At 43.1% G+C, this 14253-nt stretch overlaps 1 long non-coding RNA gene across 2 annotated transcripts; it reads left to right on the top strand.

Moving 5' to 3' along the window:
* The first annotated feature begins 1370 nt into the window (after window positions 1-1370).
* On the top strand, window positions 1371-11298 carry LOC145528408 (uncharacterized). Of its 2 annotated transcripts, XR_014070384.1 has the most exons (4): window positions 1371-1501; window positions 2466-2577; window positions 3995-5427; window positions 8225-11298. It is a non-coding gene; the product is annotated as an uncharacterized LOC145528408 (long non-coding RNA). The 2 variants fall into 2 exon arrangements; XR_014070385.1 differs by lacking the exon at window positions 8225-11298 and having other exon boundaries at window positions 2484-2577; window positions 3995-4061.
* The last annotated feature ends 2955 nt before the right edge of the window (window positions 11299-14253 follow it).

The raw sequence follows: 14253 nt of genomic DNA, 5'->3' as shown, positions 1-14253 counted from the left end.
TGAAAACGAGGCAGAGATGGATCATCGGTGGAGCTGCCGACATCCCACTGGTGAGTTCAGGGCTGAGGAGGAGCAGTTGTGCAGCTGGGAGTCTCCTCCTGTGTGCAGGGCAGGGTGACCTTTCCTGAGTCACCGATGTGCTACCTGGGTTTGCACAACACGCTGTCAGTGGGTGTTGCATCTAATCCGCCTTCCTCTCGGGCACATCCATATGCATTTCGGCAGACTCTCAAGTGCTGAGATGTATGCAGAGCAGCAGTGGGACACCTCCTTTTCCCAGCCTCACAAAAGCAGGTTTGACAGTTCAGGCTTTCTTGGGAGGTCAGAGGACGGACTGGGGGTGATAGTTTCTGTGGGAGGTCAGAGGTTAACTCCAGTTTGTTAAAGGGGTGGCAACTGAACTACAAACCGAGCATGATCTAAGGGAGGGGGTGCACAGTGAAACCATGCTTATCTCCTGCCTCGAGGAGTTTGGGCTGAGCTGGGGAACCAGCGGAAGGGGAGGGCTTGGACCAACATGTCTCCCCAGCAACTCAGGAGCAGGTGGAGATCAAAGGTCATGCGTGCAAGGGACGTAAAAGGACCCCAGAAGATCTTGGGGAAGGCGGGGAAGTTTTTCTGTTTTCCATCCCTGCAGGAAGGCAGAGATGCTTGGTTTCAGGTCTAAGAGAGTCGTAGTTCCTCCTCATATTTGGGGTGGGTAGGGTGGGTGGGAAAAGACTGCAGAGTCATCATTTGCTCCTAAGTCCCCAGGGCTTCCTGAGGCTGGGCTGGAGGACCACCGCTCTGCCAGAGGAGGTGCCTCAGGGGGAGGAGCAGAGGACCGGAGGATGTTCCTTTGTTTTGTCTCTTACAATCCCTCTGGAAACCTTGAGAGGGAGGGTCCTATTGCTAGCCCCATTGTTATTGCTGAGTTGCTCAGTCCTGTCTGATTCTTCCTGACTCCATGGTATGTAGCCCTCCAGGCTCCTCTGTCCATGGGATTTCCCAGGCAAGAACACTGGAGTGGGTAGCCATTCCCTTCTCCAGCGGACCTTCCTGACCCATGGATCTAACCTGGGTCTCCTGCTTGGCAGGCAGATGCTTTACCATCTGAGCCACCATTGTCACAGAAGTGAAACAGATCATTTATTTATGGGACGCTTCCCAGGTGAGGCAGGATCCAGCAAGAGCCTGGGTGGTTTCAGAATCTATCTTCATGTCTCTCTCCATCAAAAGGCTCCATAAAGGGCTCAGTAGGGTCTGGGGGTACAGCAGCAGCTCCACAATATCCAGACCTTGTGGGATCCTTTGTCTAAGGCCCCTTTCATGTTGTCATGGCGACCATTCTGCCTCCAGCCCCACCCCTCTGACTCTGCATGTGATGGGGTGGGGGATGGGGGGCCGTGGGCAGCCCCGGGGCTGTCTGGCTCCCAGCTCTCCCAGGCCAGCAGAACTGCTTTTTCCTGTCTTGCTGGTTCCTCCCCTAGCAAGGCCCACAGCAGTGTGGCCTACTTCAGAGGTGAGCCACCCAACAGACCAGAGATGAGAGGAAGTGATAAGGGCAGCAGGCTCCCGGGGCCCCCAGCTTCCTCTTCTGAGGAAACCCAGGTTCTCACGGTGCCTGTGAGGCCCTGGCAAGCTGCGCTGCAGCTCTGCCATCTCAGGGAATCACCCAGCTTGGGGCAGCTTCCCACTCTACTGTTCAGCCCTAGATGATGGTGGCAGAAAAAGCAGAAAGGCCACCAAGGACTGGTCTGCCCAGGCTGGCTTCTGAGCAGGGCTTCACTGCCATCAGGGATGCGGGAGACAGCTGGCTCCATGTGGGCTTACTGCCCACGTCCAGGGGGACCCCTTTCCCCACAGAGGACCAAGTCCCCCAGGAGGGACAGAAAAGGAGCTGGTGTGTTTCTTGGGTTTTTGTCAGGTGCTGGGTTCTAGTCTGAGCATGTCATGGCAGTCTTTCAAATGCTCTTGACAACTTGTAGCTAAAGCAGAGTTTCTCCACCTCGGCTCCCTTGACATTGGGGTTCAGGTCATCCTTTGACTTGGGGGAGGGATATTTAGGTGCATCCTTCTCCTTTATCCACTCGATGCCTGTAGCATCCCCATCCCCTGGGGATGACGACAACCAATCAGGTCCTCAGGCATTAGCCGGTGAGACATAAAGAGGGGATCTCAGAGATCACTGAGCACCGAGCAGAAAGGATGCATCTAAGACCCCACAGCTGAGACCAGAGTGCAATCCAGGGAGTTTCGTTATTTTTGCTTTACTTTTCACACCCCATGCTGCTTGAATTCAGGAAATCCTGACCTCTCCGAGTTGATGCTCTGAACTATAAATGACATCATGGTTCTGTGCCTCGAGGGTGATCTCTGAGCTCCTATAGGACCATGGGTCCTTGACGGGCACATGTAGGCGATGGGGTTGGGTTCGTGGTGGGTCCCTTCTCTCGCCGTGGAAATAATCTTCTGAAGGAAAACAGGTGCCCACGAGAAGATAGACAGGTGCCCACGAGAAGATAGCCGCTCTTAACCTGATCTGCACATCAGAGTTTCCCTGGAAGCGTTGATGACTACAGATGCTGGGGCTCCAGGGTAAGAGGTGCTGGTTTAGTAGGTCTGGGTGGAACTCAGCTTCAGGAGATCTTAAGAATTCCCCAGGTATCCCAACACTCAGCCAGAGTTGAGAAGAGCTCAGAATTCCATCTGAAAACCAATGTGGCTCCAACGTCAGGTCCACCTGTTGTCACATTCTAGGCAGGAAGGAGGAAGTCCAGTGAGAAGGGGATGAGGGAAATCTGGTGAACAGTTGCTTTTGGTGGGGATGTTTGACAATGATGGTGCCGGGGAGGAGATAAGGGGCCTGGATCTTTATGGTGCTGTCTTCAAAACGTTCAGGTACTGACCTGAAATAGTTACATGTGAAATGTGCAAAACTGAGTCAACTGCTGTTTAAAGGTAAGTGGAAAGAGATGACCTGTGAACTTCAGGGCAGGTACTGTGTGTGATTAAATACTTTATATGTGCTCTTCAGATAAAGGCATGAAGAATTTTCCTAAGTGAGGGCTAGGCAGAGAATGGGGGTGGGGCTCCTCTTTTCCTCCCCTCCCCCTTCCTTCCCTCCCCTCCCCACTTCCCGCCCTCCCCCTCCCCTCCCCCTGCTTCCTTCCCCCCTCCTTGCCCCCTCCCACCCCTCCTTCTCCCCTTCCTCTTCCTCCCTCTATTCCCCATCCTCCTCCTCCTTCTTTCCTTCCTTCATTCTTTTCTGTTTGTCTCTTTTAACACTCATTTGTTTCTTTTGGCTTATTTTTCATCTAGAAGATACAGAGCTGAAGTTGCTTTTAATATCAGGAGCCAGTGTTGCCCACTGCAGTCTCCTCTCTAGTTCTTTAATACATATGCACTGAGAGTTTACTAAATTTGAACATGTTAGAGAGCATATGATATCATGCTCCTCTCATTTGATTATAAAAGCATGTTTCTATATCCTCACATAATTTCTGAAGACATTATTTTGATACCTATGTAATCATCTCTCCTGCATCTGAGTCTCTCTATCACAATTTATTTCTCCATTTGCCCTCTGTTTGTTACCTCTATTGCTCTCATCTTTACAAAGAAAATACTCCGTTAAATAAAGTTGTAAGCATCTTTCTCTATTTCCTCCAGAAACATTCCTGGAAGTAAAATTATTTGGAAAAACTGGGTATTGGTGATGTCATGTGTCATGATGATTATGGATTGCATTCTATAAAAGAACAGACACATTTAGACGTTAACTTCCTTGGTGTGAGAAACTGAATCATCTATCTTCAGCAACCCTGATTGATAACTTTCCAATATTGACAATGTAATTGCTAAAAAATAGTACTTTATTTTTTGTTCAATTTGCCTCTGTTGCATTATTAGCAGTGATAAATATTAGTAGAGATTCATGTTTCCTAGTTTCTTAAAGATCTTTTTGGTTGTGGATTTTTTTCATGAGTGTATCTTCTCTTTACTCTCTTTGCAGGTTATATATTGAAGTGCCTTTTACTGAATTCATAAGACTTCTTCCCAGATTAAAGATGTTAACATTATTTCCCAGTTTGTGTATACCTTTTACATTTTTTATATGCTTTCAACAATATTTATTATTTCTTTTCTCCCTGGCATTTAAGAGAAAAAATAAGGGCAGCTTATTTAAAAAGTTTTTAAAAACAAATACAGAAAGGCAAACTACAAAACAAAACATGTTTTGAATTCCACCAGAAAAAAAAAAATTACTGCTACATTTTGCTGCAGCTCCAGCTACTAATAGGAATATAAGCCTTTAAAAAAAATATTAGAATTGGAATTACATAGTAAATGTCATACTATAATCTGTTTTGTGGGCATTTTATTTGTTCACTCAATAGTCCAATAAGGCACAATATTTAATAGCTACCAACTCTTCCATTATATGGATGCAACATATCATTTTAAATAGTTCTCAGCCATCAGGAATTCCAGATATTTCAAAATGTTATCTAAAATCAATACTGCTGAAGTGAACACTCTTCCACATACTAAGCTCATCTAAGTATTTCTCTTGGTTGTACTCCTGAGTCGAATTGTTAGGTTTACGATCTGCCCATTCTAAAGACTGATTTAAAAAGACTAAATTGTCTTTATAACTGTACTTGTGTGAATCTTGCCTGCTATTTTATTTTTTGTGATTTCTAATGGATCCATTGTATTAAATTTGTAATTGCACTTTAAGTTAAAATTGTAATAAAATGTTTGAGAATATGTTTTAGAAAAGACTAAATTCTCTTTAAAAAGAGTTTAACCGAGTCTCCCTTTCACTCTGGGTTTTTGAGAGCAGGAAAGTCTCTGAAAGGCGACAGAAGCCGAGTTAAGACGTTTTCACACACTATGTGCTTCCCAGGGGTTCATTCAGTCTCTCTTTTTCTTCCCTTCCCTCCCAAACTGTCGGAGACGGCGGTGGCACCCCACTCCAGTACTCTCGCCTGGAGGATCCCAGGGACGGCGGAGCCTGGTGGGCTGCAGTCCACGGGGTCGCACAGAGTCGGACACGACTGACGCGACTTAGCAGCAGCAGCAGCAGCAAACTGTTGGTGGGAGTGTAAACCGGTACAGCTGCTATGGAGAACACTATGAAGGTTCTTTAAAAAACTAAGTATAAAGTTACCATATGCTCCAGCAATTCCACTCCAGGGCATACATCTGGAAGACATGAAAACTCTCATTCAGAAAGATATGTGCACCCCAATGTCCATAGCAGCACAATTTACAGTAACCGGGACATGGAAGCGACCTCAATGTCCATTGATTGCTGAATGGATAAAAACGGTCTGATGTCTATGTATATGTAGAGAGAGAGACAATGGAATATTACTCAGCCACAAAAAGAATGAAGCAACGCCGTTTGTGGCAACATGGATGGACCTAGAGATTATCCTAGTAAGTAAAGTAAGTCAGAAAGAGAAAGACAAATATTGTATGGTATCACTTATACGTGGAATCTAAAAGAAATGATGCAAATGAACTTACTTATGAAATAGAAGTTGACTCAGACATAAGAAATGAACTAATGGCTACCAAAGGGGAAAGTTGTGGGAGAGGAATAAATTAGGAGTTTGAGATTAGCATATACACTACTATATATAAAATAGATGACCGAGAAGGACCTACTCTATGGCAGAGGGAACTCTACACTTTATTCTGTACTAACTATAAGAGAAAAAATAATGTGTGTGTGTGTGTGTGTGTGTATGTGTATGTATAATTGAATCACTTTGCTGTATACCTGAAACTAACACAACGTTGTAAATCAACTATAATTCAATTTAAAAAGAAGCATGAACTTCTGAACTTTTGCAAAGTTTCAAATCAAGCCTTTTGGGATTATGAAGCTGTTATTTGTCACTGTTTATTTCGTGAAGTGCCTGACTCTGTGGGGTATTTCTAGTTTAAACGACATGCAGGCTGACATTTTTCCCCCCAAACCACAGTGGTTTTCTCTCCACTTCTCTCCCTTAATCTTGTTTTCATAATTTCTTTATGGGCATCACACATCGTGACAAGATCCACACTGTGACCATCGGGGCCAGTTAGTGGGGAGGACAGCTGATATTTTTCAAAATGACAGGTCAATGTGGTGCTGGGACTAAGGCATTCTGGAAGCAATACCCTTCCAGGGGTGCTTGGCCACGAGGTGCCTGGTAGGAGCAATGTATGGGGTATCTTGATACTATGGTCTCATCTTGCTATGGTCGTATTGTGTGGGGTATCTTGATGCAGAGACAAGAGTGCTGAGTGTACTCACCCAGAAAGTGCAGGTAGCAACCAGAATCATCTTTTTCTGAAAGGGAGCAGGCCAGAGTCAGAGCAGAAGTCTTAGCAAATGAGATGTAGATTATTCTAAATATTAGCAATGATGCCCATCATAATGCTTGCTATGACCCAGGCTGAAGGTTGCAAAGTTAGGGCTTCAGTCTAACTCCAGCCCACTGTTTATCTAAATAAAGTTTTATTGAAACACAGCCATGCCTAGCATTTGCATGATGTCTACAGCTGTTTTTCGCACTCCAAAGGTGGAGTTGAGTAGTTGTGACAGAGATAAGATGATCCACAAGGATGAAAAGTGCTGTTGTCCAACTGCTGGCCATTCAACCCTTCTGGATCAGAACTCCCCGAGAGTCAGGCCTTGCTCATTCTTCTACAGCCAGCACCATGGACCGCAGGGAAGGTGCTCGAACAAAGCATAAAAGGAGGTGCCATAGACCATGGAGACATTGGCTGTGAAATAAGATAGGAAGAGCAGGGGTCAGGGAACAGCACACCAGGTTTGGAGTCCTGATTCTTCTGACCATGCCTCACGGTGTCACCTTGGGTGAGTCACTTCATCTCTCCAAATCCTCACTGGAAACACAGTAGGAAACACTTTCCCGCAGGATCATCTTCAAGCTTAATAAGAAAGCAGCAAGAACAGTTTTTCTGATCTTTAAGTTTGGAATCAAATGGGGCAGAAGCCATAGGCATTTTTACCTTTTTTTTTTTTCTTAATTCTCAAAAATTGGAGACATGCATATTTTATCATCACAACAAGGGGAGGATGAGTGAAGTTGTGATCACCCTGGTGCGACAATTGTGCATACTGATTGAGAGGTGGTGAGGTCGCAAAACACCATGATTCAAAGAGAGAAGAATGAGTCCCTATAGCCGAAGTAGGCAATTGGTTGTGTTAATTCATTTTGAAGACTTTGTCAGCGGAGTATCGTCATCTCTCTTAGAACAGATAAGTGAGATTTACAGTTAGAGGACTCAGGTGCCCACAAAGGCACACGTGAAAGATAAAATGAGCAAAAGGACTGTGGATTTGTAGGACGAATAGTAGAAAATGAAGAGAGAGAGGGTGGGAGAGAAAGAGACAGGGAGAGGGAGAGAGAGAAAGAGAGGGAAAGATAGAGCGAGACAGAAAGACAGAGAGATAAAGAAAGAAATACACACAGGTACAGACTTTACCTCCATGTTTTCCCAATCACCTTTGGCTTCAAAGGATGTTTGAGGAATCAGAAATTCTTCTGCAGCTGTAAATATGAAAGTCATTGAGACCTCACCAGGGGCAACAGATCAAGTTTCTCTTCCTAGTCCTGGTCAAAATCAGAAAGCAGAGAACTGTGCAAACAAAATGCTTTCTCTGAAGTTAACACTTGCAGTGTTCTCTGGGGCTTCAGTTTGACTTGAGTGCTGGAGCTGGGGCTTGTACTGTCCAATCCAATTTATCCATGGTGCCAACTCCCAGCTGACAAGCAGAGGAGAGAAATGCAGAGTCCTGTGCATGCAAAAGGCTGTCTTTTAAGAACATATACTGATGTCTTCGAGGGACTCTTCAGGATCTCACTTATTAAACTCAGGTCAGAGGATTTGGGAATCAACTCTGAAATGTCATATTTTGGAGGAGGGGAGATTTTAAAAGTGTGGTCAGGAGGCATAATGCTTAGGAATGCCCTTCTAGCCTTAACTGGAACTGAATTTTTCTGTTACCCTTCCTATCTAGAACACAGCCAATGATGGGGGAAAAATGTTAGAAAAGATGACAAAGAGATCTATCAGTTGTCACGTGTGTGTGTGTGTGTGTGTGTGTGTGTGTGTGTGTGTGTGTTTAACTTACCCTATTAATCTGGGTTTTGAGTACTTCCTTACTTCCCAACACCACAAAGTATTCTAGTCTCATCTTGTATATTGCTTTCTTCAGTCCTAGAATCAGAATCAGAACATATCTCTGGTTCCTTTTATTGGAGGATGGGATTGGAAACAAACCTCTGTGCATGAGATGTGCTTGAGATACTGGAGTATCATTTCTTCTGGAGAACCATCTCCTTTCAAAAGAGAAAAAATGGTCAAAAACAAGAGCATTCCTGAGTTTAAAGAGTCAACTATTACACATGAACATCACCAGATGGTCAATATGAAAATCAGATTGATTATATTCTTTGCAACCAAAGATGGAGAAGCTCTATATAGTCAGCAAAAACAAGACTGGGAGCTGACTCTGGCTCAGATCATGAACTCCTTATTGCCAAATTCAGACTTAAGTTAAAAAAGTAGAGGGAACCACTAGGACATTCAAGTATGACCTAAATCAAATCCTTTACAATTAATACAGTGGGAATGACAAATAGATTCAAGGGATTAGATCTGATAGAGTGCCTGAAGAACTATGGACAGAGGTTTGTAACATTAGAGGAGGCAGTCACCAAAACCATCTTCAAGAAAAACAAATGCAAAAAGGCAAAAGTGTTGTCTGAGGAGGCCTTACAAATAGATAAAAAAAGAAAAGTGAAAAGCAAAGGAGAAAAGGAAAGGTATACCCATCTGAATGCAGAGTTCCAAAGAACAGCAAGGAGAGATAAGAAAGCCTTCCTCAGTGATCAATGTAAAGAAATAGAGGAAAGCAATAGAATGGAAAAGACTAGAAATTTCTTCAAGAAAATTGGAGATACCAAGGGAACATTTCATGCAAAGATGGGCATAATAAAGGACAGAAATGGTATGGATCTAACAGAAGCAGACGATATTAAGAAGAGCTGTCAAGAATACACAGAAGAACTATATAAAAGGTATCTTAATGACCCAGATAGCCATGATGGTGTGATCACTCACCTAGAGCCAGACATCTTGGAGTGCGAAGTCAAGTGGGCCTTAGGAAGCATCACTATGAACAAAGCTAGTGGAGGTGATGGAATTCCAGCTGAGCTATTTCAAATCCTGAAAGATGGTGCAGTTAAAATGCTGCACTCAATATGCCAGCAAATTTGGAAAACTCAGAAGTGGCCACAGGACTGGAAAATGTCAGTTTTCAATCCGATCCCAAAGAAAGGCAATGCCAAAGAATGTTCATACTACTGCACAATTGCACACATTTCACACACTAGCAAAGTGGTGCTCAAAATTCTCAAACTGAGGCTTTAACAGAACATGAACTGAGAAATTCCAGATGTTGAAGATGCATTTAGAAAAGGCAGAGGTACTAGAGATCAAAATGCCAACTTCAGTTGGATCATAGAAAAAGCAAGAGAATACCAGAAAAAAGCATCTACTTCTGCTTCATTGACTACACTAAAGCCTTTGACTGTGTAGATTACAACAAACTATGGAAAATTCTTCAAGAGATGGGGATACGAGACCACCTTACCTGCCTCCTGTATGCAGGTCAAGAAGCAACAGTTAGAACCAGACATGGAACAAGTGACTGGTTCAAAATTAGGAAAGCAGTATGTCAAGGCTGTCTACTGTCACCCTGCTTATTTAACTTATATGCAGAGTGCATCATGAAAAATGCTAGGCTGGATAAAACACAGGCTGGAATCAAGATTGCCGAGAGAAATATCAATAACCTCAGATATGCAGATGACAGCACCCTTATGCCAGAAAGCAGAGAGGAACTAAAGAGCTGCTTGATGAAATTGAAAGATGAGAGTGAAAAAGTTGGCTTAGAACTCAGCACTCAAAAACCTAAGTGAACATCCGGTCCCACACTTTGTGGCAAATAGATGGGGAAACAATGGAAACAGTGAGAGACTTTATTTTCTTGGGCTCCAAAATCACTGCAGATGGTGACTGCAGCCATGAAATTAAAAGACACTTGCTCCTTGGAAGAAAAGCTATGACCAACCTAGACAGCATATTAAAAAGCAGAGAAATTACCATGCCAACAAAGGTCTGTCTAGTCAAGGCTATGGTTTTTCCAGTAGTCGTGTATGGATGTGAGAGCTGGGCCATAAAGAAAGCTGAGGTCCAAAGAATTGATGCTTTTGAACTGTGGTGTTGGAGAAGACTCTTGAGAGTCCTTTGGACTGCAGGAGATCCAAACAGTCCATTCTAAAGGGTGGACTGATTTCCTTTAATCAGTCCTGAATATTCATTGGAAGGACTGATGCTGAAGCTAAAATTCCAATACTTTGGCTACCTTATGTGAAGAGTCATCTCATTAGAAAAGACCCTGATGCTGGGAAAGATTGAAGGCAGGAGGAGAAGGGGACGACAGAGAACGACATGGTTTGATGGCATCACTGACTCAGTGGACATGAGTTTGAGCAATCTCTTGGAGATAGTGAAGGACCAGAAAGACTGGCATGCTGCATTTCACAGGGTTGAAAAGAGTTGGACACAGCTGAGAGACTGAAAAACAAAGTTAGCTTCTTAGAAAATAAGTCTACTCACAATGACTTATTTTTCACTAGACTGAGAATAAAACTATGTTGCTTTAAGTAGAGAAAGATTATGAATAGACTTTAGGACTTCCTAGGTGGTGCAGTAGTAAAGGGTCCACCTCTCAATCGAGAGACAAAAGAGACCTAGGTTAGATCCCTGGGTCAAATTACACAAATATGAAAGCTTTGAGTAGACAGAATTGAATTGGATCATGGTTCAACTTGCTGGATTTTAGTTCCTTTTGATTCCTTGACTTGTGTTGTCCAACCTGCCCAGCTGTATATGGTCAGCCTGGCAGGGCCTAGACTAAGACTTCCTAGAAGGGAACTAGATGAATACATTTTCTACCTTAGTGGGGCTTATATATGTTGAACATGCATTTTAAAAGTTTCATGAACTCTAAAGCATGCCAGAAGTGCAAAATGCACTCAAGATCATTATTATTGTCATTTTTATCACTGATCAGCCTCATTATTAGCCATGGTGACATTAACAAGCTGCAAAGCTAGCAGAAAATGCTATCAAATATTTAACAATTAGCTTCCAGAAAAAACACAGCCCTGATTTGTATCTTTTTTCTAATTTCTGTGGAATAAATACTCCTACTGTGGCCCATTTCAAGCTTTCTACTTGATGTCACCAAACCTGGATTCCAGGAGAGATGAGCACCACCAGCTCTCGTGAGCTGGAAGGGGGGGCTCCAAGTCATCCCAGAGGATAGTGATGAAAAAGGACATCATTAGAGGCTGCTTTGGGGGAGTGGGGGGACAGGAAGAAGTAGGTGAAGGAGAATGTTCTATAGTTTGTATTTGAGCTCATTTCTATTGGACTCAGAAGTCATAGTTTTCCCACCCACTGGGGCTCTGAACAACTTTCCTGTAGATTCCATGTCTCTATTAGAGGGTTTGGGGCTTTTTGTCCTGGATGCTGCTGCCAACTGGAGAATCAGTGATTCAGTTCAGCAGCTGTTTCTCGTGCATTATGTATACACACAGCTCTGTGCTGGTCCCCATGGGTACACCCGGGGGAGAGGATTTAGGACGTCACATCAGAAGGGACTGAGGGTACAGTGGGAGGCAGACATGCCCACGGTCTGCAGGGCCACCTGTTCTGCTGATGACAACACAGAGCCTGCAGTTGGGCGGGTGGGAGGGGACAGCGGTGGCATGATGAACTCCAAGTTGGGGCATCAGAGAAGACTTCCTGGAGGAAGTTGGGGGGCTGGGTTTGGAGGAAGAGAAAGACCAAGTGTTCTCCTTCTCCTTGAGAAACCGTCCCTGTGTATTTGGAGACAGTTAAGAGCAGGCTCAAATGTGCCTTCCACACTGTCAGACCTACAGACCTACAGTTAAGTTAGTTAGGTTGGCCTACAGTTAAGTCAGGTCAATGCTTGGGGATCAATCTCTCACTCTCTTGACCTGGGCTGTGTATCCATTCTCTGTTTTTGCTTTTTTTTTTTTTTTTTCTGGTAAGCCAAGGACTCTTTGGCTTTAACATTTTTAAAAATCATCATAATTTTTTTTGTAACTTGGTTTTTTATTCTTTTATGGGATTTTTTTTCCTTTTAACTTTTTATTTTGTATTGGAGTATAGCTGATTATACCTAGACAGTGTATTAAAAAGCAGAGAGATTACTTTGCCAACCAAGGTCCATCTAGTTAAAGCTATGGTTTTCCCAGTAGTCATGTATGGATGTGAGAGTTGGACTATAAAGAAAGCTGAGCACTGAAAAACTTGCTTCTGAACTGTGTTGTTGGAGAAGACTCTTGAGAGTCCCTTGACTGCAAGGAGATCCAACCAGTCAGTCCTAAAGGAAATCAGTCATGAATATGCGTTGGAAGGATTGATGCTGAAGCTGAAACTCCAATATTTTGGCCACCTGATGTGAAGAACTGACTCAGTGGGAAAGACCCTGATGTTGGGAAAGATTGAAGGCGGGAGGAGAAGGGGACGACGGAGGATGAGATGATTGGATGGCATCACCATCTCGATGGATGTGAATTTGAATAAGCTCTGGGAGTTGCTGATGGACAGGGAAGCCTGCCGTGCTGCAGTCCATAGGGTCGTAAGGAGTCGGACATGACTGAGTGACTGAACTGATAGCCGATTAACAATATTGTGACAGTTTCAGGTGAACAGTGGAGGGACTCAACCATAATATACATGAATCCATTCAAATATAATATTTCTAAAAATACTTATTTATTTATTTAATCTATGTATAATTGATTTAATTACAATGCTGTGTTAGTTTCAGACGTATAGCATATTAGCCATTAAAAAGAATGAAATAATGCCACTTGCAGCAACATGAATGGACCTAGAAATTATCATACTATGTAAAGTAATACAGAGAAAGACAAATATCATATGATATCACTTTTAAATAAAATTTTAAAAATTATATAAATTAATTTATTTACAAAAGAGAAACTGACTCATAGATTTCAAAAATAAACTTCTGGTTACCAAAGGGGAAATTTGGGAGAGGGATAAATTAGGAGCTTGAGATTAACCTACACACACTATTCTATATAAAATAGACAATCAATAAGAACGTACTGTATATCACAGGAATCTCTACTCAATATTCTGTAATGATCTCTGCTTTAGCTTTTAATTTGTTTATTCATTTAATAATTATTTATAGGACCCTTGATATAGTATTCATAATAGTAAGGTTTTGTTAAGCATTTACTATGTTCCAAGCACAGCCTCCACTGACATATAATCTCTGCAATAATCTATGAGATGTTATTATTATGTATGTTTCCTGATGAAGAAGGGAAAGCATAAAGAACACCACTAGTGGTTTGGTGAGATGTGACTGAGGTTTGAATCCAGGTAGTGCAGAGGCCAGGCAGGAAGGTCTGAATGATACTATCTTTTGTGACTTATCATGTGATGGGCAGGGGGTCCAGGGGGCACCGGTGGCACACACAGACAAAGCCTTCTAGGATATCAGTCTTGGAGGGGAGATGAGTGCGAAGAATAAGATATGGAATAAACATATCACTACGATGGACAGTAGGGGAGTAACCTCTCTGTGTCTCACTTTTCTCAGCTGGAAAAGGGGAGAATAAAAGCAGAGTCTTGGTATTCTTGTGTGAGGATAAAAGAAGATAATCTGTGTAATTCACCTGGCATAGAACCTGTGATTAAAAAGCCCTCCATCAATACATGTCAGCTATGCTTATTACATTGTATCTCTACTACCTTCTTAGAGAAGCATGCTCACTGGAAATGCTTACAGAATAAATGCATGGATGGATTAGAAGCTGGAAGAATACAGGGCATTCATCCCAAGTTACCTGGGTATACTCTTACATTTAAGCATGGAGTTTAATATTCCCACCCTTGTGAAGCCCCCCAGAAGATGCAATGCTTTCTGGAGAGCAGAACCCCAAGCCTTCCTCCTCTCCCTTAGCCTCTGAGATGTTTAGTGGGGGCAAGTCAGCGGGTCTCATCTCTGTGCCACAGACATTTGTCACAGAGTCTCTGTGCCTGGAAATGTGCAAATACATTGATGCCCATCTTCCAAGGGAGTGGTGGAAATCTCTATCTAAAGCA

This window comes from Giraffa tippelskirchi, chromosome 12 (genome assembly GCF_054371585.1).
Source record: "Giraffa tippelskirchi isolate mGirTip1 chromosome 12, T2T-mGirTip1v1.2.pri, whole genome shotgun sequence".
NCBI classification, from domain to species: Eukaryota; Metazoa; Chordata; class Mammalia; order Artiodactyla; family Giraffidae; genus Giraffa; species Giraffa tippelskirchi.
The sequence above is the reverse complement of the archived record's forward strand: the minus strand, read 5'-3'. Positions and strand labels throughout refer to the sequence as shown.